The sequence below is a fragment of the Ursus arctos genome, unplaced genomic scaffold, assembly GCF_023065955.2.
Source record: "Ursus arctos isolate Adak ecotype North America unplaced genomic scaffold, UrsArc2.0 scaffold_18, whole genome shotgun sequence".
Lineage (NCBI taxonomy): Eukaryota > Metazoa > Chordata > Mammalia > Carnivora > Ursidae > Ursus > Ursus arctos.
In genome coordinates this window covers 23,179,042-23,205,614 of record NW_026622852.1, presented here as the reverse complement: position 1 = coordinate 23,205,614, position 26,573 = coordinate 23,179,042, and the positions used below count along the sequence as shown (strand labels likewise).

The window sequence follows — 26,573 nt, the reverse complement described above, 5'->3', positions numbered from 1 at the left end:
TTTACAAATCAATATTCTTTTTTTAAAATTAAAAAAAAATTTTTTACAAATCAATATTCTTTAAAAAGAAATATAAAGAGAAATATGGACCAAATATTTCAATAGGTACTTCATAAAAGAGTAAATCTAAATGATCAATAGACAGGGGAAAGTATTCAACTTTGATAGCAAATCAAATTTAAAACCATGGCCACCAGATCATCAAGTCGAAAAATTTACAATGAGGATGTACAGCAATAGGAATTTTCATGCACTGCTGGGGAAAATGCGAATTGGTGTAACAACTCTGCGAAACAGTTTAGCATTTTTTAGTATTTAATGATATATATACTTCATAACTTAGCAATTTTATTTCTGGGAGTGCATGCTAGAGAAATCGAGGTCTACTTGTCAGGAAACATGCAAAAATGTTCCTAGCAACATTGCTTGCAAAAATTAAAAACTCAAAACAAATCCATCAATGGCAAACTGGATAACTGACTTGCAGACTTTTCATGCAATGACATTTATGCAATGGAATAATCAGTAAAAGTTAACGCACAAGAGCAACATGCAACAACAATATAAATGGATTTTATAAATAAGTATGGAATAAAAGAATCTAGACACTAAAGAATACGTACCTTCACATAAAGTTTAGAAACATAAAAAATTCGACCATATCATTTGGGGACGCTCCTATAGGCTAAACCGAAAAAGAAAAGCAAGAAAATTATTAAGGAGAGTTGTGATACCGGCCACCTGGCTGGACAGCGAAGGGACCACGGTGGAAGGATGAACTTGGAGGACATCAGGTGTGCGGGAGATGTTTCTTGTGTGACTGCATTCTGGTGACACAGCTTCTCACTTAATATATAGTCGCCATTTAGGCTTCATGTACTATTCTGAATGTGTGCATTTGTCACAAAAAACAAGTCAAAGAAAAAAAATGGGAAAAATCTCATTGTGTACTAATTCCTGGAACAGTTTAAATCCCAGGGGAAGTACCTATTCCCTGAAGATTTGATCAATTCATCCTGCAGATCTCTGGATGTGGTATTTTTTTTCGAAAGTGGTTATTTGATAATGTCATTTTCTTCTTTTTTCTCCTTATTTATTGATCTGCTCAGGTATCTACTTCTTTTTTTTTTTTTTAAAGATTTTATTTATTTATTTGACAGAGATAGAGACGGCCAGCGAGAGAGGGAACACAAGCAGGGGGAGTGGGAGAGGAAGAAGCAGGCTCATAGCAGAAGAGCCTGATGTGGGGCTCGATCCCATAACGCCAGGATCACGCCCTGAGCCGAAGGCAGACGCTTAACCGCTGTGCCACCCAGGCGCCCCTCAGGTATCTATTTCTTGAGATGATTATTTTCATTTTCCAGGAAAGTTATCTTTTGGGGCAAATTTTGAATTGTATTACCATAATTGTTGTTCAGCAACAATCATATAGCTTAGATTTTGTAAATGTGTGTGCACTTGCTGTCTTTGGGCCCGTCCTCAAAGTTACTACTTACACATCTGATATTCCCTCTATTGATAGGAATTGCCATTTTTGTTACGAAAAACATTGCTGTGAAAAATTTCCCTGCACATATATCTTCACTTACTTGTGTCTTAATCTATGATTTGCTAGATATTCCAATTCACACATTTCCCTCCATCCACACTAAATCTTAGGATCACCACACATTTTAATTTTGCCAATTTGATGGGTCAGAATTGAATTCTTATTTTATAATTTACATTTTCCTAATTATCAGCAAATCTAAAAATATTTTTCATATACTTATTGTCCATTTTCACCTTTTATATTTTCCCTCACATGAATTTGGTTTCTATATTCTTTGTCCATTTTTTTCTTGGTGTTTATCCTTTTACTATGGATTTATACTTGGGCGAACAGGAATATTAAGTTTTTGTGTATATACATGTTACAAAAATTTGCCCCCCCACCTTATCAGCTTTTTTTTTTAACTATCATGTTCAAAATCTTTCGTCATGGAAGACTTATCATTTTTACATCGTAACGTATTTCTATTTTTTCATTTAAGACTTTTGGATTTTCTCCCTTTCTCAAGAAAGTTTCACTCATTTCAGCGCATGCGAAGTTTATTTTCTACAATATCTATGGAATTTATGTCTGTTTATGTGTGATGGAAGGTATCTTCTTTTAATCACTAAATATTTTTCTTTTTTTTTTCTAAGATTTATTTATTTATTTGACAGGGAGAGAGCACAAGTAGGTAGAGTGACAGGCAGAGGGAGAGGGAGAAGCAGGCTCCCCACTGAGTAGAGAGCCCTATGAAGGGCTCAATTCCAGGACCCTAGGCCAAAGGCAGATGCTCACCGACTGAGCCTCCCAGGAGCCCCACTAAATATTTTTCTTCATTCACTTTTTCAAGAGGGTTTTTGTATACATGCTGCCTTTCTTATGCTGATTGTGCTGATGTGTAATAAAATGTTTAAAGGGATGATCTCTGAAGTCATTATGGCCCTGCTACTTGTTAGGAATGGGAATGGGAGAAAATCAACTATATTAGTTTTCTGTTTTCTAATTCATCAGCCTTATGTTATCTTTAGTAATGCTTTATTTCTACTCAAAATTTTTTTAATTGAACACTTAGATGATTTTTCTTATCGATTACTAATGCATTTAAGGATCTGTTTTTTTCCAGTAATTTTTGCCTTTATTGGAATCATGGTGCTTGATAGGTAATATTATCCTTATCTTATTTCTAAGAATTTTGTGATTGCTCTTTTGATTTCATTTAACAAAGAGTTATATAGGAGAGTATTTTTATACAAATGGTTGAGTATTTTTTAATTATAAATAAATGCTGACTCATTGCATTGACTTCAGTGTTTTGTACCTGCTTTGGGGGCAATCAATGAGGGGGGTTGTCTCTTGCCTAATATGTGATTGATTTTTATAAATGCTCTATAGGCATTAGAAAAAAAGTTACTTTCCAAATCTCATGATTTATATTGTTTAATAGAATTTATCAGCTAGACTGTAATTTTGTCTGTCATCTGCATCCTCCATACCCTTTTTATTATGTTTTATCCCTCAAAGTGTTAGAAAGGTATTTGAAATGATCTGACTACTATTGTTGACAAGTAAATATATATATATACACACACATACATACATATATATGAAATTTATACTGTCCTTGTCATTATAGCATATAGATATGTTATAGCCAAGGGAACATTTCTTTCTGATTATGAGAATTCTAAACCTTGGGCTTCCAAATGCTGTTTTACTCCATGGTAGGGCAACAATAAAACGGTTAAACTTTTAAACAATTTTAATCTTTGGCCCTATAAAGAAGTCGACTATTGCAAATTACAAACTACACAAGGCTGCACTTCCAAGAAAGGCATCAGTCCGTGAAATTAAAGTATGCATTTAGAAGGTGGTCTGTCTAATACTGACAGATATTAATTAAAGAAATAATTGTCTGGATTTTAAAAAAGACTCTTTATCTCTTTTGTTCAACAGGCTGGTTCAAATTTCCTAAACTGGCTTTTACAGTGACCCAAAATACCTTTCTTTTCTCTCTCAAATGAAGACAGGTACACAAACAGCTAGAACCATGTCCAAACTTGGAATTCTATAAAGATTCAATTATATATTTCAGTACGATGTGCTTGAATTAGGGAACTGTTATACTGAAATTAAATTAGAGCTGTGTTTCTCAAATTATGATGTTCATTCCCTAGGGAATCATGACAGTATATTTGTAGAATATTTTTTGAGGCATCGTCATATTCAGAAATATAGTGGAAATGAGACTGGTAGGCAACAGTAGGAATTAGGTAATTCATTTAGCTAATAATATAAATTTTTTTTGTGTTAAATACGTTTGTGTGAATAGAAAACAAAAGTTGAATGAAAGTGTTCTCAGTTATACATAGTAAACATTCAAGTACTAGAAAGGTGTATGTGAAATGTAAATATCCTTCCTGCCCCTAAATACTTGTTATCTAGCTCTTTCCCCAGTGCAATGGGTTTTTAATTCTACTGCTCACTCCTACCTGAGGGTTTGCTGTAATTCCCAGTGCAGGACCTCCTGGCAAAGCTGGCGTGGAAAAAGTAGGTATCACCGTACGTAACAGAGCTATTTGTATATTTCTTTTGGATCAGGTATGTATGAAAGATTCTCTCTGGTGCTAATAGTTTTCTTTGTTTTTAGTGATTTCTTTTGGGTTTTCTAGAAAATCATATCTGCAAATAAATATAATATCTCGTTTTCTTTCCAAATTTATATCTTTCTTTTTTTTAATTGTTTTTTGTTCATTTAGGCTAATATTATCAGATCTATATTTACTAATAATTTTGGTTATGTTTTTTGTTTTGTTTTCCTAAATTTAGTTAAAACGCTTGAAGAATTTCTTCATTACATATAATGATAGATAACGTTTATGGTGTTAAGGAAATACTCTTTTATTTCCATTCCAGAATGCGAATTACATCTTATAGAACGATCCTGTCATTGCCTTAGATAAAATAATTTTCTTTTTTGACCTGTTTAAACTGATTAGTTCTATTTTGTGTGGCAGCATTTACCCCTCAACTTTTTTAAAGGTTTATTTATTTATTTTTAGAGAGAGACAGAGAGAGAGAGCACGAGCAGGGGGGAGGGCTAGAGAGAGAGGGAAAGAATCCTCAAGCAGACTCCCCACTGAGCACAGAGCCCAGTGCTGGGCTGGAGGCCAGGACCCCAAGGTCATGACCTGAGCCAAAATCAAGAGTTAGATGCTCAGACTGAGCCACCCAGGCGCCCCACCCCTCAACGTTTTGATATAACCATCACAGAATGTGGCCATTATGAACAAGTAGATACTTCCTCTCATTTTAATATTCCTTTGTTCATTTCCGTCATTTGTAGGGGTTACAGTCTTGTTCTCCTACTGCCGTTTGCCCACAAATTAACACATACGTATTTTAAAATATAAGAAAAGCTCAGTGAACAATTTATATTTCAATGGTTTTTATAATTAGGATATAGAAGGATTTTTTTTTTCTGATACATTCTTCCAGGATCTCACAAAGCTCACTAAAATGCACTACTTTTTGGTGAAACACTCAAGTATCAACGTTAAATATTTGTTTATGCAAATGGAATTCATAGGACAAACAACTCTTTCCATCCCTAGAGACAAGAGCTGTGTCTTCTAAGGCTGTGACACAACTTTTTTCCCAGTTTTAAACATTTTATTACTATTGGTATTAACAACACAGTAAAGTGCTACCTTGATTTCCTGTGCATTTTTAAAGGAAAAAATAGCAATCTTTAAGTTTATGCTACAATTCCTTTTTGAGGTTCACTAGAACATTAACAGTGCTATAATCTGTCAGTGGACTGTAAGCAGCTGTCTGTAAAGAAACAGAACTCATTGAGTTCCGTTCTCTTGCAGAGTCAATAAAACTAGCTTTCAAACTATTTTTTCCTCCTACTCCCACTCAGCTTTTACATAGTATCCTTCCGAAGAGATTCTTATCCCCTTTCAAGACCAAGTGCGTCTTTTCTTGAGTGGCTTTTTGGGGATCTAATTATTAATAAACTAATTAATATTAATTATTAATTACATATTTAAATATTAACATTCAAGAAGGATTAGGTTTTACTGCCCTTGCATCTCCTAGTGATATTTTACAATGAAATTACCTTAGGCGAGGAAGTTCAGGATCCACAGTGGTTTTGAGTACACCACAATAAGCTGGTCTTGAGGCCGTCCTTGCTGCAGGATGAGCCATCTGTGGTTAGACCTCTAAAGGAAGCGACTGACACCGGCAGTCTATTTGGCAAGAATCCCTAAAATATCTGCTGGCCCCTTTCTACTGCTAAGTGGGGGAACTGTAGCTGAGGAGAAACCCTCGGTGTCCACACTCAACCTGAAAAAGGCCACTCATCCCTGAGGTAAAGAGGCAAGGATTATTTGAGTGAATATTTTTGAAAACCATGCACTTTAAAGCAAAACTAGAGAAAATTCTTGGCTAAGCTAAGCATTTATTATGTGGAAAAGAACTATCAATGAACCCAGTAGAGACTAAAAAAATCAAATTTTAGAAGTAAAGACTTGACCCTTTACAAAAGAAGTTGGGCAGAAACAGCACCCTTCCTTCTGTGGCACCATGTAATTAACGTACAATATTCACCTCACAAAGTTAACGCATTGTACTCCTTTCCACTTAGCCAGAGGGTCACCCTGAGATGTCTGGCAAGCCAACTGAGCTCTTCCATACAACGAACAGTCAGTGATTATATTGCATAAGGATTATTCACCTTAATATTTAAAAAAAACCCTAATTCTCTCCACATTGAAAAAGAAACCATTACTGTGAAGAAACTGTAATTACTCGGAATGGATAAGCTCCAGAGTGCGATGTGGTGATTTTAATTCTTGGAGTGTATACAGCTTGGTGAAATGGAAAGAAATAGTTCACCACAAATATTCACCAGTGCCACTCGACCGCCCAACCCCCACACATTTGCTGGACTACTCATTACAACATCTGGTTTCAAGTCAGAGTTATGCTATGTGTTGTTTGTGTGATTTTATCTGGTCGCTTCTCTCTTGTCCCATCCATTTTCTTTATAACTAAAAGAAGAGCACTCAAATTGCACAGAGGTTAAAAATAAAAAGTATCTGACAGAAATGATTTCACTCACCGCCACAAAAAAGAAAGAAAAAAGAAAAAAGAAATGGTTTCACTCACACTTGCCATACCCATGGCAGCAGATAATGTTCAAATGTGACATCTTGTACTGAGTCCAGATGAGGCTTCCCAGAATCCTTCATGCTTCCATAACCTCTGTCAACAGTTGCAGCGTGAAAGCGAAATTGACCCCTTGGCGGATCTCCATTATAGGTAAAATTTACATCACATCCCAGTATTAGGAAAACAAACAAAAACAAAGCAACAAAACATTGCACCCTGACACAAACCAAACTAACAGTCACTATATTTAATTTTAGTCTCAAAATAAATGAAATCGTGAGTGTTCTCGGAAGTTACTGACTTTCTAACAAAAGCATCTTTCTTAAAAAAAGATTTTTATTTATTTATTTTAGCGAAAGACAGCATGAGCAGGAGGGGCAGAAGGAGAGGGAGAGAGAATCTCAAGCAGACGCCACGCTGAGCCCAGAGCCTAACACGGGGCTGGATCCCAGGACCCAGAGATCATGACCCGAGCCAGGAGTCAGACGGTCAACTGTCTGCACCACCCAGGCGCCCCTCTAACAAAAGCATCTTTATCCCTGATTTTTATAAGGCTGATACCTGAGATTATGTCAGAATTTTCTTGGATACGATAACTGTGAGAACATTGCTCTTTTTTCTATCATGAGCAGGTAACTGCAAATTTGATAAACTGGTAATTCTGCGGATTTTTTTCCCTTTAACTATTTGTTGTGTTTTTATTTGATGAGCCCGTTTTTCTGAAATCTGGCTCTCTTGCAAACTGTCTTTGTGAGCAAATGACTCCAGATTTCTCTCCCTTGGTTTCATCCATCTCATTACTAATAGGCACAGGGTCAAGGATAGACAAAGTTTTATTGATAGAATCTTGAATATTTGGGTTTCATAAATTATATAGTTTTATAGAATCAATATTTATAATAGAAATCTGTTCTTCAAAGTCTGGATACAAGCAAGACAGTCACAGCTATAGCTAATGGCTAAAATACTTTAAAACAATACAGCCTGCATTCAGAACCAGTCTATCCTCCTATATTCAGAAGTGATATATTCTGATATACTCATAAAAACTAAAGCAAATCGTATGGTATTTTTTTCTCCTCTTTTTTTCTTATTAGAAATGAATACTAGGCGAAACTATTTCTTGACACATAATGGAACGCTGCCTCTTCCTCCAAGCTCTAACTCAAAGTAGATATGATGCTCCTGAAAACTTGCTTGAACCCCTACTGCATGCCCACATGAGAAATCCCTTATAATACATAAATATTTGCTTGTTGAATATGGGAGTAAAATATTTACACCTTTGTTTGCTTTAGATATTTAAAAAGGATGGTGGTCCCTGGCATAGCAGAGGAACAGATAAGGAATCCCAGGGCATGTGTTCTATTAGGAGTTGAGATTTAAATTCATTTTGAGGTTTTTAGTCTGGCAGAGCCAATCTGAAGAGGAAGAACTAGAGGAACCTATTTCGAATTGGAAAAGAAAAACTCAAGTGTATCATGGTGTGAATGTATTTAATTCACAAATCCTGAGAAGTCAGAGTAAGTGAGGATGCCAAGCGAGAAAGGCTGACGTTTAATGGAGTTTGTCACGTGAAAGCTGGTGGAATGCGGGAGTTCTAGAAGACAGAAACCAACAGTAATGTGCTGCCTGTGCCTCTTGTTCTTAATATTTAAATTGAGAATGGGAGTTTGTTCCCAGTTGCTGTAGACACAAAATAGTTTGAACAACAAGCGTTGGGGTATGTATGGGTCTCAATTATTACTCAGTGATGAACCTCAGGAAAGAAGGCCCATGAACGTCTCCAATGAGGATATGGAGAAAGACTTCCAGTGTTGGTCAAAAAGAGAGAGAATATCTGATGGAAATAGGAATCATTATAGTAAGCCAGGTTTGGAATTCAACCTCAAGATGGAAGAAAAGATAATTCCCCATGGAATCTGGCCGAGATAATGGAAGTACTAGGTGCCAACTCTGGTATATCAAAGGTTTTTCCCAAATCAAGGTTTTGGTTTTGTCCACACAGAGCATCCCATACTGTGATGTTCCAGGATTCCAGCTTCTTTGGAGAAGCTTCACAGGGAGTTTAACAGAATGTAGGGTGGAGGTGAGGTGAGTAAAGCAGAGGTGAGTGAAGCCCAAAATGTTGCTGGGCTCAGCACTGGGGGTCTCTACATGGTGGGTACCTTTCAAGGCCTCAGATACCTTACTCCTGTACATACTGGTGAGATTCAGAGTTGCCTGTTGCTCTTGGCCACATTAGTCTCAGATAGGAGAGTTCCAAAAATTGAAGCAAGGGCTATTTTAATGCAGTCTTCAGAGTCTGATACCGCCACTCACTCACCAAAGTCACAAACTCAAATCTTTTTGATGTAAGCTTGTCAGTGATCCCTGTGGCCTTTGAATGTCTGGGAGAGCAGGTCAGTTATCCAAGTTGGACATCTACACGGAAGGCTGGTCCTCCAAGTTGTCACCAGATTCTGTGGGTGTGGAGGGCACTTCCAGGTTCAGTTTGCTTATGGTTTGGGCTGGGAGGTGAGGAGGGTGATGGTTGGGGCGCTAAGTCGTATTTCTAGCGTGCAGGATGAACGCGAGAAGTTGTGGGCTGACTGGGCCCTGTGCACCACCGGCTTAACCAAGTTTGGGAAGCAGGCAGAGCTTAGATTAAGCCTCTTCAACCTCTCCTAACAATCAGGTCCTTCTTGAACCGGCTAGTCTTTATTACTCTTCTGTTCCATTCCAATCCGCTCTATCATCCTGCTGCCACTACCAAACTCAGTTTGGCTCAGTCGTTATTATCTACCTGTCAATCAAATCTTTCCCCAATTCCCTCAGGGACCCCCTTTCCATGGGAATGTGTAGTCTGGCTGTGTGCTTTTCCTGTTATGCTAATGGAGGATTCTCGGAGGACAGAGAAACCAACAGTGAAGTGTTACTTTTGAAGATAATAGCCTTGGGAACAAATTTTTAAAATAACTGCTTTGCATATGTGATGAGAGAAAATCCATAAACGGAAAAAGTTTTCTGAAAGGTTTATACTTAGCTTAAAACTCTCAGAACGAAATTTAGAAATGGTATATAGTCCCAGATCTCCTTGAAGTCGTCAGGCTTTCTGCTCGGATATAAGTATCTGCAGAGCTGTTGAGGCCCTGATTTCTCGAGGATTCATCTAGCATCTCATCGCCCCAAAGGAGCCAGGAATGTGGGGCTCCTTCCTGGCTATGTGCACGAAGAGCTGGATGATGTCCACGGTGCCATATCATCACTCACAGTCCACACTGCGAGATTCTCGAAAACGAAAGTGAGTGCTATTCAGCATTGCACTGCAACAGCAGGAGTAAACCAAAACTATGGCCCAGACAAATCCAGATGTATGATTTCCCAAGCACTGCACCTTGTCCAGGTGTGCAGCCTGATTTTTAGTGCTTCCTGGGTCTGCTGGCTTCAGCAGGGGACAGGATAAATGACCCCAAAAAGCAGTGCATAGGAAATGGCCAATCCCACCAGGGTCTGGTGGAATCACGGACACCTCTGCTATCATATGTTCTGATCCTACCTGTGATGAAATAGGCCAGAGCGATTTATGAGTGCGTCCAAAGGTAGCAGTGGTCTGAGTAATGAGTAGATGTGGAGCCTGGCCTTGAGTCTTTCAGAGTTCATGGATTTTCTCAGAAGTCTTCTAAAATTCATCTGGGGAAGCAACTCATCTTTTTGTAGCCTCCCACCAGCTCCTACTAAGTACCTAGGATAGCAGTTGGGAAATTTGCTATTGGCAAGCGATTTATCCAGCACTTGCTGCTAGCATGTAGGTGGGGACATCCTGCCTTAAGAATTTGGGACAAGTGTCCTAAGAGATCCAAGCATGGCCTTTGGAGTCAGACTACTGGGCGTTAATCCCAGCTCGATCCCTTGCTATCTGTGAGGGCAAGGCACTAAATTGCCCTGTGCTTCGGTTTTCTCAACTGTCAGATGAATATAATAATACTTACAGCATAGCCTTGTTTAAAAGATTTCAGATTTATAACAGTGCCTGACAATGAATGTTAGCTATCACCGATAAATGATCCCCATGGTCCCGAAAGCCTCAGATCATTACAAGGAGCAGAGCTGGAACAGCTGCAGCCCATTAGACAATCCTCATCTTTGAATATTTGTGTTTTTACCATCTCTGGTACAATTTATCTTAACCATTTTTCTGCCCCATTACCAGAGGTTTTGTAAAGCACCCGTTCCCCACTGGGAATTGGGCGTAGGGAACATATACCCCTAGGAAACTCATTAGGCATTTGCTGAAGTCATGGGTCGATCCCTTGTCTTGATAGGCTTAATGTTTGTTCTTTTGAGATCAGCAATGGGACAGAAATTTTAAGACGTCAAGAGGTCTAGGAGCCATTCAAAGAATTATTCTGCTGCCTTCTCATTCTCTATTCAAAACAGAACTACCCGAAACTCAAAGAGCATCACGTGGGTTTTAGTCTGCTGCATGTGTAGTGAATTCTTTCAAAAGTGCTAGCAGGTTTTTCTCCCCACGTTTGTGGGGGATATGCCCACAGATGAACTTGTCTATCTTAAGGATAATTCTAAGTACATTTCTCTCTGGCTCCTGTTATTATCCCCGAGGACGGAAATAAGTTGAGTTCAATAAGCAGCCCCAGTTTCTGAAGCTGACATTAAGAAATAAGCTGGCAGGATTTTTGAGCTAAGATTCTCAGAGGAACTTAGCAAACATATATTCCATATGCTACAACAATGGCAAATTTATCTTTCTGAGAACAAGTATCTACAAATCTTGGTGTGATTTTCTTGAGAAAAAAAAAGCTGTCACAATTGATTGTTTCCTTAAAAAAAGAAAAATAACTTTAAGTACATGGTGAGAGTTAAGAGGAAATTGAAGCCTATAAAATGGAATTTAACTACAATCTTAGTGGAATTTTGCCGTCCAGAATGTCTGTGGCTATGCATGAGATGGAGGCAATTTAAAGTTGGTTTTTTTCCTTCTCCTTTCTCATAATATTGATACACCAGGATCAGCAGAAGTGGCCCCATTTGATAAACGCCCAAAGTGGAATACATTTTAGCAGCAGTCCCAGGTACCCTCCACCAGCAGGCTCTGACCTCAGAATGAGGGTCTCAGGGAGAGCCGGGTTAACCCAGGGGCTGCCTTGGAGGTGTGGGATCCTGGGAAGGCTGACCAAGGAAGATGACAGGACTGTACGTATCACCTGGGAAGTCCGTCACCTAACTGCACTCTGCACCATGATACTGCTCTGGCTACCCCCTGATTTTGTCCTAAAGAGAAGGTGGAGCTGCTGATTAGCCCCCAAATTCCTGGAGGCTTATTCCAGCCCTGTCCTTCGCCACCACTCTGCCTTCAAGTCCCCATATTGGACTCTCGTGTCTTCAGACTTAAGTCCATCCTTCCTTCCTTCGTTCCTCTCCTTAGTCTTTGATATTAGCTTCTTGTTAGCATTCCTGCTTTCTTCTACAATCTCTCCAGTACTGCAAAGCCTAGAAGCCTGGAGACTACTTTTCTTATGCTTCTTTGCCAGGAGGGCTGTGGTTTATGTTCTAATCCATGAGAAGGTCTCACGTGGTGTTTGGAAGATGGAAGAAGAAAAGCCATCACTTCTTCTGCATTGGTCAGAAGGCACATGGGCTTCAGCAGACAGCAGCTGTGGGGTTTTGACAATGGTTTTGGGATGTCACCTGTGATTCAGCGATGGTGCTTCCTTGCACCTCTTACACATTCATCTGGGTGAAAGCTAGCAGAAGCTTTCATAACATTTTGTCTCCTCATTCCGTCAGGCTCTCCAATTGTATAAATCTCTAACACGTGGCATTAAATTATTTTCTGCATTAAATACTTAGAGTGACTTCTGTTTTCCAAACCAAACTCTGATTGATAAAGTAGCCAAGTATTAGAGAGCCTATGTCAAGATTAAATAGGGAACCTCTTTGGAGATTAACTTTAGCAATTATCCCCACATGCTATAATTGATGCTGATAAGAGACCTTCCTCTCACTCTCCAGCCCTGGGACCCAGAATTCCACTAGGCAAGCATGTTCAGCTTCTCCTCGACATGGAGATGAAGGAAACTATTTTTTCTATATTTCCTAATGGCATCCCTCTGAGAAGTATTATTTTTCCCTCATTCAACAGAAATGAAACTCAGGGTCAGAGGGTTTCAGTAGCAGAAATGTTGTTATGAGGCAGAAGTCTGATTTAAACTAGGTTTTCTAAGCTATTTCCCTTCAACCTCTGAATTTTCATCTAGAATAGACCTTCTAGGAATTCTTTCAATATAATTCTAATCCTCTGTTTCCCTTTGGCATTTTGACTGTAGTTATTTATTGTGGTCATATTTTAAAATATGCCTATTAGAAGACTTTCTAACTGTGAAAGGAATAAAACACCTGGAATGGTAGTAGTAATATTAAAAAGTATCACTCATTAAGCAGTTACACATGTCAGACACTGTGCTGAGATTTTTAAGCACTCATTTAATCGTTAGAAGAATCCAGGTAGAGGCGCCTCGGTGGCACAGCGGTTAAGCGTCTGCCTTCGGCTCAGGGCGTGATCCCAGCATTATGGGATCGAGCCCCACATCAGGCTCCTCTGCTGGGAGCCTGCTTCTTCCTCTCCCACTCCCCCTGCTTGTGTTCCCTCTCTCGCTGGCTGTCTCTATCTCTGTCAAATAAATAAATAACATATTTAAAAAAAAAAAAAGAAGAATCCAGGTAGTCGTTCATTTTTTATTATCTATGTTTTACAAGAATAAAAACTGAGACTCATAGAGGTTAAGTCCAAGGTCATAGAGTTGGTTTAGAGTAAAGCCAGGTGGAAATTCAGGTCTCTCCAATCCCAAAGGTTCTGTTGATTCATTTAATAAATATTTTTTAAGCACTCACTTTGTGCCAGGCACTCTTTTAGGTGCATGAGAGGAAAATAACCAGGTACCACCCAAAAATCAATGTGCAACAAGAAATGAGGAGGTGAGTGATGGAGTCCAATTTGAAAACTTTGTGGTGAATAACAGGCATACACTGCCCATCAAAAAGTTGTTACGGTTATTTGAGAATGAGATAAAAATATTTTTCTTTGAATCCACATGTATTAGTTTTTCAAAAAGCTACAAATTTGCCAGAATATGCAAATCTATTAAGTAGTTTGAAGCTATTTAATAAATAGAATTGTCTGCCGTAGGGATGCTATGAAAAAAATGACCTGATACAAAGGATGCCGTGAACTGAGAAAGTTTGGGAACCTCTGGGCCAGAGGTTGGGAGTGAGATCAATTTCAACTTTAAATGTACTGATGTGGTCTTAAAACTTAATCAGATGCTCTAAATTTTAGGTTTTTCTCCTTTTCTCACAGCACATCTCAGTCATTAAATGTATGTGCCCTGTGCTTTGCTTTAAAATTTTCCTAGAAGCAAAGAGATACTGAGAAACACAGGCAGGGTTTTCTTGTTAATAAAGTGATGCATCTTCCAATTGCTATTTCTAGGCTTACACCACTTTTTCATTTTTCAAACCTTTATTAAAATGCCACTTTTGTAGGGAAATTAATTACGAAAAAGGGAATTGGGTGTTCAGAGCCATAATTTGGAAACAGACAAGGAACTGCTTCCTTAGAGAATGCTCTGAATCTTAATCCATCATTTTATGGGAATGAGCCTCACCCCCACCTCCCTCTGGGGCTGCCCAGTAGAGATACCGTCAGTCGTCTGAAGCTTACTCTCCACCCTTTTCCCACAGAGATCCTAGTCGAACAAAGGCCTCAAATCCATGTGCCACCCATGATGTTCTGAAATTGGTTCCCTAAAAATTTGGAGTCCACTTATTTCTACAAGGAACTGGTACGGTATAGTATTTGACATTATTATTATTATTATTATTATTATTATTATTATTATTATTATTTTCCTAAAAGGTAAGTTAACTTGTGTTTACCTAAATTTATTCTCTTGCTGGTCAATTATTTCTGTGTCCATTGTAAGTTTTCTGATCTTATTCTCACAGAGATTCCTCAGAGTTCATGAACCAAAGAAATCTTCTTATAAGCAACTTCTGGACACTCAGTTTAAACTAAATATATATTTGCTTAAAAACACACATACACACACCAAAACGTTGTTAGTGATATCCTTCTCAAACCCTCGACTCCCACTTTAGTCTGAAAGTATTCTAATAAGCACATGAGATGAGAAAGGGTAGAGGCTTTTTTTTTTTTTTCCAAAAGGCAGAAATGGAGGTGCGAAGAGACTTAATAAAGTAATAGGGGCAAAGTGTTAGCCCCGACTCCAATCATGTATAAGTATGGCACATTTATCTTTCAGGTCTCAGTTTAAATGTCGTTTCTTTAAAAAAAGGCTCTCATTTATCCACAGACCTGTTTAGCAATCTCTATTTCACACTCTAATCTACTCACCCTTTTGAGACACTCAACTTTTTTTTTTTTTAAAGATTTTATTTATTTGTCGGAGAGCACAAGCAGGGGAAGCAGCAGGCAGAGGGAGAAGCAGGCTCCCCGCTGAGCAAGAAGCCCAAGGCAGGACTCTACCCCAGGACCTTGGGATCATGACCTGAGCTGAAGGCAGACGCTTAACCAACTGAGCCACCCGGGTGTCCTGAGACACTCAACTTTGAACAGGGAATCACAAGTGTAATGGCTTCTTCCCCAGCTGACTTCAAATCCCTTAAGTCTAAGTAACAACGTTTTTTCGATATCCCTGTATCTCCAGCATTCAGTACCCTAAACATTTGTGAAGAAAGAGAGGAAGGAAAGGGGAGGGAGAGAAAGAAGGGCGTAATGAACCAAAGGAAGTATGGAGAAGAATGGGTTCAAAAGTTATTTCCTGAGACCTGTGATGACTATAGCAACTAGAAACGAGGACCCTGCTTTTATTGATTTTTCATTTTCTTATCTTTAATTGAAGTATAGTTGATATACAATATTAGTTTCAGGTGTACAACATAGTGATTTAACATTTATATACATTATGGAATAGTCACCACCTATCACCACACAGTTATTACAATACAGTTGACTATATTCCCTCTGCTGTACTTTTCATCCTCCTGACTGATTTATCTTATAACTGGAAGTTTGTACCTCTTTTTTTTTTTTAAGATTTTATCTATCTATCTATCTATCTATCTATCTATCTATCTATTTATTTAGAGAAAGCAAGCATGAGTGGGGAGAGGGACAGAGGAATGGGGAGAGAGAGAATCTCAAGCAGACTCCACCCTGAGCATAGAGCCATCAAGGGCTTGATCTTAGGACCCGGAGATCATGACCTGAGCTGAAATCAAGGGTCCAACGCTCAACCAACTGAGCCATTCAGGTGCCCCTGGAAGTATGTACTTCTTAATCCCCTTCACTTATTTCACCCATCCCCCCACCCATCCTCTCTGGCAACCACCAGTTTGTTCTCTTATTCATTCAGGACTCTGCTTTGAACGTGTTTTCTAGTGATGGTAACAATAGACCTTGAATGGCAAAGGAATAACTGGTAATGCTGCCTGTCTGCTTGCCAAGCTCTGCAGAATAAAAAAATAAGGGAAATAGCATAATCAGCGATTAAGGAAATCTGTCAGCCTTTATATAAAACCCACCACTATTCTCTCACAATCAAGCAAGTGTAGAAGGAAGAAACTGAGTGCAAGGGCCGGTCTCAAAGAAAGAGCTGACAGATGGCTCAGATAACCAAAGAAATCACTCCCGAAAGCACTGAAAGGGAGGAGCGAAGCACAGACAGCAGGATTCACACTGAATCATTCCTTCCCACAATCACTGTCAATTCTCAGGATGAGCCTCGCCGGCCTTTCTTCCTTAGGATGCAAGTCCCAAGAAACCAGCAAGCTTGGTTTTAACCTTGCATGCCTTTTCCTTCCCTCAGTTAAACACTCTCCACAATTCTTTTCAACAGTAGCTGCTTTAATCAGAGGAGCTACAATGTCCGCTCCCATTTCTCTTATGTGTGAGTTGCAACAGTATTTTGGGTTTAACACCTTGACCATCCACAGGGTCTCCTGAATGAATATCTCCCTGAGTGTGGATGTCCAATAGGCCAGTGGCGTCCCTTTGATTTATTGACCCAAGTTTAGCAATCACCCTATCATCTCTTAAGTGCAAATCATCGATTGTAGGAGTCCTGGGGCGAGAGTGGGATTGACCTCCTGTGAAATCACTGCTCCCTCTCAGAAAAGCAAATAAGCCTCCTGTCAGACTCTGTCATATCACCTCACATGAATTGGCAGGGTCATTAAATTCACTTTCACCACTGTGTAAATAATTCAGACCAGAGAGATTAATTGGCTTATTTTTTTTAAAGAAAGAAACCATAGATTTATAGTCTTTGCTTGTTAATTTAAGGTGTCCTAGCAACCCAGGATGTCCAAAACACTGGACTCTTCCTTTTGCTTGGCCCAAACCACAGCAATTAGTAAAAGAGCTGGGATAGAAATTCTGCAGGTACAGACAATGATGAGTTAGAAGACTACTAGAGAATCTTGAAGAGGGTTTCCTAAGTGTATTCCATATTGAGGGGGAAATGGAGGACCTTAAAATCTGACAGTAAGGAGGTCACTGAATAATGAACAGCACCTACTGAGGCCAGTTTCCGAGAGATTTAGCAGACTGTAAACCCCTCGGGGACAAAAGTTGGATTTCGTTCACCTTTGTTTCTCACTACCCTCTCCCCACCCAGAGTAGGTTCCCCCTAAATGCTTTTGGTCACATTCTTCACTGTCAGGTGCTTAGGAGAGTAATTTCTATCTGATATCGCTTACTCTCGACCACTCACCAACTTAGACCGTAGCCCTTGTCAAATTGCCCTCAATGACATCGTCCTGAAAACTGTCAGTCTCTTTACAACTAAATTTATTAGGTACTATTTTATTTAATAACTATTTTAATGGGCTGAATTGAGTCTTTGTTCTTTTTGCCCTACTGCGGGGTTTAACAACTGACCACCATGATTTCTTAAAACTTTCTCCTCCCCTGACTTTCAACGCATTGCGTTATCTGAAGTCTTCTGACCTAATCTCTCCTTAGTTCCTCTTTCCTCTTGTACATCGTGGAGCTGTACGTTTTACAAACTTTTCTCCTTGGTCTTCTCCTTATACTCTCTCAGACAGAGGGGCCTTAAATCTTCATCCATATATCTGTTTCTTAGGAACGATTCATAGAAGGCAAGTTACTGGGCCCAAGAGTATGCCATTTTACAATCTCTTGATTCCTGTTGCGAATTGCTTTCTAGGAAGGTTATAACAAGCTTACATTCCCACTTGGCAGTCCATTAGAATGCCTACCTTGCTGGACCCATATCACTGTAGAATGCTAGCTTAAAACTATATGATCATTTCTTAGGTGAAATTAGTAATACAATGCTTTTTTAAAAATGTAGTTAAACATCTTAAAGTGCTATGTGCTCTAGGCCCTTTTTATGCTGGGCATCTCTGAGTAAATGTGAGGAGAGAGAAAGTGTCAGGGGACCAAGAGGTCAGGGGGCCAAAAAAAGACAATTACCAGATTTGGTTTAGTTCACGAGATAGTTTTATGCTGCTGGGGACTACGAGCCCCTTTTATGATCCATATAGATCTGTGGTGCAGACAGAGGAAGTGCCGTTGTGCCCCCCCTTCTGTAGTGCCTTCTGACATACCATAGCCCTGAGAGAGTTTAAGGAGGTGTTGCTCATTATGTCCTCGCTAATAATGCAGTGGGTAGAAATTCTGCAGGTCCTCCCTATATGTAGTGCAGAGGGCTACTGTCATTATTAGCGATGTCTACAAGTTCGTCAAAGCTGGGCTAGGCATACCGAGCACATCTAGTCTCCTGCCTTACAAACCTGGAAAGAATTCTTACAGTCATTCAGTTTACTTCAGATAAATCACTAGCATCAATATTTTTAGGAAAGATGCCATCTTCTTGCAGAAGGATTTATGACAATAAATAAGACCCACACTCTGCTTTCAAGGAGCCCATTTAACCAAGGAAAGAGGTAAAACAGATGTTAAAGTGACTAAAGCATACACATGACTATAAGCCAAGTACCATTAGGTGAGGTACCAATGAAGAGCACGAATGAAAATACAAGAATCATTGGGAGGAAAAATTTATATTCCGATGGAAATGGGCAAAGCTCCACAAATAACGTCGCATTTGCTACCAACGTAAAAGGGCAGGTGAGATTTGCAGAAGTGGAACGATTTGGAGGGAGGAGGCAGCCTTTCAAATTGAAGAAATTGCACATGGGCAAGGGTTATGTATGGAGGAGAGCAGCTTCTCCAAGACTGGCAGTTTCATCTTTAAATTGTAGGTGTTAAATGTCAAGATGATGAGATGGTTTTACATTCAGTAGCCACTGGGATGCATCGAGAGACTGAATATGGAAAAGATTGGGTATAGAGTTTTATTGAGAAGTGGCGTTGTGACAGCAGTGTGAAGTCTAGATTAGAATAAAGAATGGGAGTATGACTCTCATTAGAAGGCCGTTATTCCGTTAGTCCAGGAAGGAGGTAAAGTACCCTCGAATTAGGGAGGCGGGAATGAGAAGAAAAATGAGGAAGGAGATACAGAAAGGCCTGGTGGAAACAAAAGCTAATGACTTAGCACCTAATTAAATTTGAGACAAGGGGACAGATTTCAAGTCCAGGTGCCCAGGAGACTATTAAAGTTATGGTGTTATTAATAGATAGTGAATGCAGAAGGAAGAAATAATGTAGGAAGAGAAATGAGTTTGAATTTGAACGTACTGCTTTTAATCTATTCGTTTTTATTCATTTACTTGCCAAGTAGGCAATTGAAAATGAAGGTTTGGGAATTAGGAGAGAAAAAAACAATTAGGAATATTTAGGGCCAATTAGCATGATTAATCTTGAGATAAGCACGTGACCCAAGGTGGGTGAAACAGATTCCTTTCCTAGGGACAAAACAAAGGGGAGAACGGCAAGCCTGCTCTGCTCTGCAATGTGAAGCCAGCTAGTCTGAGAGAATGAAGCCAACAAAGCCAGACGAATGGGGATGAAAGAGGGAGAGTCTTGGTGGCACTTGAGTCCCTAAGCAATGACAGCATTTCTTTCCATGGTTACTTGAGCTTTACGATAAATTTATCCCTTTGCCTAAACTAGTTTGAAGAGAATCGCTGGAATTTGTAACCAAAGGAATCCTGACTATTAACATTATTAAAAAGTCAGACCTAGTTTTGAGATATTTCATTTCAATTTTAAATGTGCTGTAGGATTTATTGTCTCACTCGTTGAACATTTATTAAGTGTCTGCTCTGTTCTGGGCATCGTGATCGTCTCTGAAGATAAATTTGAGTATTGAATTGCAGAGAGGGCTGAATGCAGCAGCAAGGTTTTGAAGTAAGTCTAGTCTCGTAGTAAAGACAAAACCCAATTTATGAATGGGCAGGATTCCAAATACTCTTTCATAAATTGGCTGTTTGACCGTTGGAAGAGACTACTCCACAGAGAGCTCATTGTGAATGGTGGTGATGTGCCTAGGAGAGCTTGGGAAAGCCCAGTCCATATTAAATGCAACAAAATTAAGCATAAAAAAAACAGTAGTGTGACCACACGTAACATGTTTTTCTAAAAAGCTCATCCTGGGAAGTATCTCAGGACCATGTACGGATCCGACTTGGGTGGATTCTCCCGGGTTGGATGAAGCCCTTGTTCCCACCTCTTGAAATGACTGTGAAAGCTATCATGTATAGAATGGGATTTAAAAAAATTCTTCATGTGTGAGGAAGGTCAAGGGCATCGTAGTGGTGGCAGAGAGCTTCCTAGGTATTGCGATTATGGTGAGAAAGGGGGATCTCTCAGCCATGATATGCAGTCAGGTTCCCCGTTACAGTTCTGTACAGGATATTTGCAAGTCAGGCATTTCAGAGGGAGGTGTATACATCAAATAGGTGAATTTAAATTTCTACTGTCTGTGCAATGATAATGTATTTGCAAGTTTTTCTATTCTGAAATATAAATGACAAAGAGATAAAGATTACGCATACTCAGATATTTATTTTTTTCATGCATTCATCTATACATTTTACAATTTTACATCTATACATTTATTAAGTACCCCCCATACGTTTCATGTGTTTAACAAAATGGCATGTCCTGGGCTAGGGAAATAAGTAAATATGAGAACTCATAGTCTAAAAATGGGACAAAACAATTTGTCAAAAAAACCCCCAAAGAACATAGCATTACTGGAGCACAGAAGCCCTTAAGAGGGTTGTGATTCCTCCAAGACTTTATTCTTCTCCATAGTACTTATTATCCCCACACCTACAGTATATATTTACTTCTTGTTTATTTATCTTTCCTCACTTGGATATAAGTTCCATGGGGTCAGGGAAAAAATGAATTCAGGCCTTCCCATTTACAGGAAAAAGCAGGAAGAATGAGCGCTGCGTACCAGTCTGTCAAGGGGAACAGCATGGCAAAGGCGGGGCTGAAAGAAGACCGTCTCAAGAAGTTTGACTCACAGGATCCTGTGGAAGGTGATACTATAATAAGAATAAAGGCAAATAATAATAGCAAATATCACGATAGGGCCAATGATGTGCAAGGCACCGCGATGAGCAGTTTGGATAGACTGACACATGCAATGTTCACAAGTCCGTGGATTGGTTCTGTCATGGTTCCCATGTTACAGGGGAGGACGCTGAAGCCCGGGGAGGCTCCACACAACTTGCCGAAGACCACATGGCTGGTAGGGCCAGGAGCCGCGATGTGAAGCCAGGTGGTCTGGTGGGAGAAGGTGGGAAAGGTCAGACAGCGGCCAGATCAGAAAGGCCTTGAAGGTCATGCCAAGGAAACTGGCTTTTGCTTGGAGGCAATGGGGGACCTCCAAACAGGTTTCTGCAGGGGCTCTCCCTGACTGGATTTAGGTTTTAGAAAGAGTACTCTGGGGTAATGTACAGGATAGACTTGAAGGAGGAGAGGGCTGGAAGAGGGAGAGTAGAGAAGGGGCAATGGCAGCCATTCACGGGAGAAGTAATGACTGAGTTAGAAGGCTGGCAAAGAGGGCAGAGGGAAGTTATTGAGGAGATAAATACCGCAATGAAGACGAGCTATTTTCCCAATTTGCGCTCCTGGTAGCAAAGTTTGAACCTGTCCATTTCACTGCCACAAATAATTTAAAGGTATAGAATAATTTAAATTATTTACAGTTCAATAGGCAAATACATCAGTGTTTTTTCTGTTTTCTTTGCTTGTTGAAGATGATATTATTTTCATGTTTAGAGACCATATGTATCTCTCCATATATGCAATGTTCTTTGCTTACTTTTCCCTGTATAAGGTATTTTCTTCCGGATCCCTAAAATTCCTGGGATTCTTTGATGTGAATCCCCACACCACTCAGGTGGAGGCATTCCATGCCCCTCTCTTGTCTCCGGAACCTGTGAGGACAATGAATCTGATCAGCACCGAATCGGATTAGAACCCCTTGTAATCGCAACCCTTCCTCGCTGAGGCAGGAGGTTGGATCTGCCCATATGATAACTTCTACAGTTACCATGTGTGATTAAATCCGTGTGCATTCTGACAGTGGTTTGAACAACACCCAAGTATTTTGATTTGGAGATTAGTTAAATCCTATTTAGCCATCAGATTTCTAACATGAAATGAAGGAAATAGAGGCTCCTTGAAACATTTTACTTGATAATTCTTGCTTTGATTTAAAAGGCATCTTAACACAGGTGTGGTTAGTTTAAAAAAAACTTTTTAAAAAACAGATGGAAGGCAAACACCTGGGAACTTTTTGGCTCAACACATTTTCAGCTTTAAAACAGGCAACATTCTTTACTGGGAAGAGTCCTCCAGGGATTAGCCTGTTTTCTGTTCTCCCCATTCCACACATAAATATTAACTAACTCTTAAATACAGCCCATTTACTACTGTTATTAGTGAAAAATTTTCAATGCTAAGACAGTGTGAGACAAACTTGAATCTAAATAATTGTTACATTGCGCTGTTTGTTCCCCACGCTGGTGGTTCTCTCGCAGCTCTCAACAGAGGGGAAACTGAACATGCTTGCTTCATATGGTAATTACAAAATTCCAGAAGGAGAGTCTTGCATTTTTCAAGAGGTTTTAATGACTCCCAGGACACTGGGGTGAGTAGCAGGGATCTTGTTGAGAAAATATAAACTCCGTGTTACAAGAAATGATTGTCTGGTTAGAATGTGGAGAGGGAATAGATACTAAACATTCCATCTGAATTGTTTGGACAGTCAACGGGGAATCTAATTTTATAAAATGTATTTTTTCATCTTTCAACCTGACACAATGGTAACTAAAAGGGTGGAGGAGAAATGGAGGTGCAGAATTATATGATTGAAATTATATTTATAAAGACTACTGACTTCTTTCTCTAAGGGGAAAAAAACACACAGAAATAATGCCCTAAAGGCATCTGAGATCAGCTGGAATAAATTAAGCATTGAAAACAATAAGAATATAACAGAAAAATATGATATGTTTTACTTAAATTATTCAGGAATTTTAAAAAATTCGTGGCAATGCCATTGATGCATATTAATAATGTGTGAAATGTGAAACCTATGTAGTTTTTGAGACATAAATTCACTGATATAAAAGTAGTAAAAAATACTATGTAAACTAAATGCTCATAGAGCATTTGTAAGATATCAAAATATAATACAGTCTAAATATCATCAATGTTAAATTCATCCACTTCCTGGAAATGCTCCATTTTTTCAAGGTTTAGAAATTTCATTTTGCATTTTTTTTAGTAACATTCAAATTAACAAAGTTGAGTCAATTATTAAGGATGCTTGTGCAAAACAGGGAAAGGTGTAAAGAGACTAGCCTCATTTTGCATATCATTAGTTCGCATCAAAAATCTTTATCTTATGACAACTTCTGAATTATTTGGCATGGTATTGCAGAGTTTTAAGGAATTGAATGTTCACAAAACGTGAAAAAAATCAATGTTATGTGGACATAAATGTTCATGACTGGTATTTTTATTGAATATATAATATTATTTTTCTATTTAATGCATTTTAAATCAAATTCTGTTTTCTCTGATATCAACACAGCAACCATTGCAAGAAAGAAAACAATGAAGCTTCTCTTTTTTTCTCTTCTTAATTTATTGAGTGTGTTTTTGCTTATTCTCCATTTGACATTTTTGGGTCACAGCGATAGGTAGCTTTCTTATATTCATCAGCGTTTATAAGTTATTTTGACACATAGAAGTACATTTCATTTAAAAAGGAGGAAACAACTTCGCTATTTCATGTATGACCATCACTCTTATATTTCATCTTATTTCTGTTATTTCATATAATATTTTCTGATTCCACGTATTCTTGTTTTATCATGTTTTTCACATTTTCTTTGCTTTGAACTTTTGTTTCTGGTAGGTACACTCTGTCAACATCCCATGTAAAAAGGAAGTCGGCATTTGATATTAAATAGAATTTCTAGAGAAGCAAACTCTAGCCTGGGACGTCAGGAATCATTTTCTGAACTCTGAAGAATTGACCTATTAAATGAAATGCTGTCTTTGAGATCACCTTGGGAATACGTCGTTCAAGAATATAGTGCGTAAACTGATATCCAAAGAGTGGGAGGGAGGCTGGAATCTGGGCCACCTCTGCCCCTGCTGCTGCCATCACTACATTGCCTGGGGAGCCAGAGACCAGGCGGGAAGGCTGAGATAGGAAAGCCTTATGTCTCCACAACCATGTATAATAGCAATAATAATAATAGATAACAGAAAAATAGATAATAATAATAATAATAATAATAATAATAATAATACTAGAAAAAGTAGCCAGAGATAACCTTGGTTTCACTTCCACTTTCCAAAAGTTCTGTGCTTTCACTTGATTGGTGAGAAGTAATTTTTGCCCCAAATCCTAGCTGTGAAGGAGTCTGGGAAATGTATTGCTTTGCTCTCGAGACTCTGTAAAGGAAGGTCCCCCAGGAGGACAGTGGGACAGAAATGGAAATGGCCAATCCACAGTCTCCATCCTAAGATGGCTATGTTTGATTTTTAATCCTCTTTGAATTATTTGAATCTTCTCTGAATTCTTTAAAATTTCTGTTGTACAAAATCAGTCTTAAACTCGAATTTGATCATTGTGAGAGGCAAGTGGTAATACTCAGGTTTTACTTATACATAAGTTGTTGTTTTCGAATCTACCCTTTATATTTTGTGCATATATAGGAAACAATGTAATATTACATCTACAAAGTATATAAAATTATACATATTTTTAAATAATTTTTTGACACTTGCTTATAAGTTAGTGGCCTATTGCGAGAACCATCCTCCTCTGTGGGCAATTTCCCCAAAGTAGTTTCAAGCAGAGTGATGTAGCCCTCGTGGAGTTTTTCTCAAGATTATCATCATCTGGAATCATCCCTCACAGTCTCTTTTATGTCAGTGAATATGCTCTATAAACATTCCAATTGCTTGATATTTAAATCAACTCAGTAAACGTTAATTGTGCACTTCATATAGTCCAGGACTATAAAAGATCATACGGCTTTGAGAATGCATGCCTCCTCCCATCTCCATGGGGTCATGGTCTAGCATAAATATAAATCAATAAACACTTGGACAAAAATATAAATGAAATATCAGGAAAGCGTGTCATTAATTCTGGGGGTTAAAAATCAGCAGATTTCACAGAGAAGGTTAACGGTTTACCAAATCTCTCAATTTGCTAGTTAAAAAATGACAAAACAAAACAGAGGATGGCAGTAGAACTGTCACTTTCATTTTAAAAAATCAGAACAAATATAAAGTATTTTACACCTGTGATTTTTATTTGTGTTAAGACCTGTCGAAAAATAAAGGTGATGATGTTAAGGGCTATAATTTGTTGCCTACCCAGGAGCTGGCTGCATACCTATTCCCTCTCCAAGCTAACACCTTAATTTTCCTTCTGGCATCTACTCCTTTTCTGATTTGCAGCAACGATGAGGTTTCAGAGGTTGGCTCCAACTCAGCTGTGAGCTCTAATTAGTCTGTGTCAATTAACAAAAATCCCTTTCCCCGCCAGTGATTGGTTTAAGAATCCAAACCTGTGATAAAAAGAGTAGGGCATTCCTTGGCCAGAGATAGGTTCGGGAAAGGGCACAAGACTAAATTTGGGCCAATGAAATGTAAGGGGAATTTTGAAAAGGGGATTCTGGGAAACTTTTCACTGTTCTTAAGGGAAAACCTTAGGATGTTTGCTCCTGCTGGTTATTGGTAGATATTTTAGGAATACTGTAGCCATCTGATTACCAGTCTCAAGAGGAAGCTAGTACACAGAGAGGTTTTCTACTTCCTCCTGCCTCTGCAAGAATCACAAGGGAATAGAGTCAAAGCCACTGAAGTAAATCCTACAACCTACATGACCTATGGACTTCCAGGTATGAGAGTCTATAAACGTTTTTATTGTTTTAAGCCAATTTGACTTGACTTTTCCATTGCTTGCTATCAAAGGCATTCCGAATAATTTAGTAACAACCGAGAATAAAAAGAGCTAGCCTAAGAATCAAGATAAATAAAATACAATGATATTTTAAAATCATATAGGTAAAAATAATAAAAGTGGACAAGGGTGAAACCAGAGAACCCAAAATATTAGAAAACTAAAATAAATGAGAATACAAAAGTAGAAAATAATTAAAGATTACAAATAAATTTAGCAAAAAAGTTGCTAAAACTGGGGACAAGTGACACACTAGACCATTGAAAAGCCATAAAAAATTTTTAGTGTACTGGTAAGGCTCTTTCAGGAAAAAAAAAAAAGGAATGACTTATATGCACATTACTTTACGATTGATGAAATTTTAATATAAGAGATGTTTCTTGCCAAAGGTACATAATAGA

General features: G+C 38.7%; 1 long non-coding RNA gene across 1 annotated transcript; it reads left to right on the top strand.

Annotated features, from left to right (window-relative positions):
* The first annotated feature begins 13,463 nt into the window (after positions 1 to 13,463).
* LOC123001431 (uncharacterized) lies at positions 13,464 to 26,174 on the top strand. The gene is made up of 4 exons (XR_006410318.3): positions 13,464 to 14,553; positions 21,097 to 21,211; positions 22,721 to 22,830; positions 24,106 to 26,174. It is a non-coding gene; the product is annotated as an uncharacterized LOC123001431 (long non-coding RNA).
* The last annotated feature ends 399 nt before the right edge of the window (positions 26,175 to 26,573 follow it).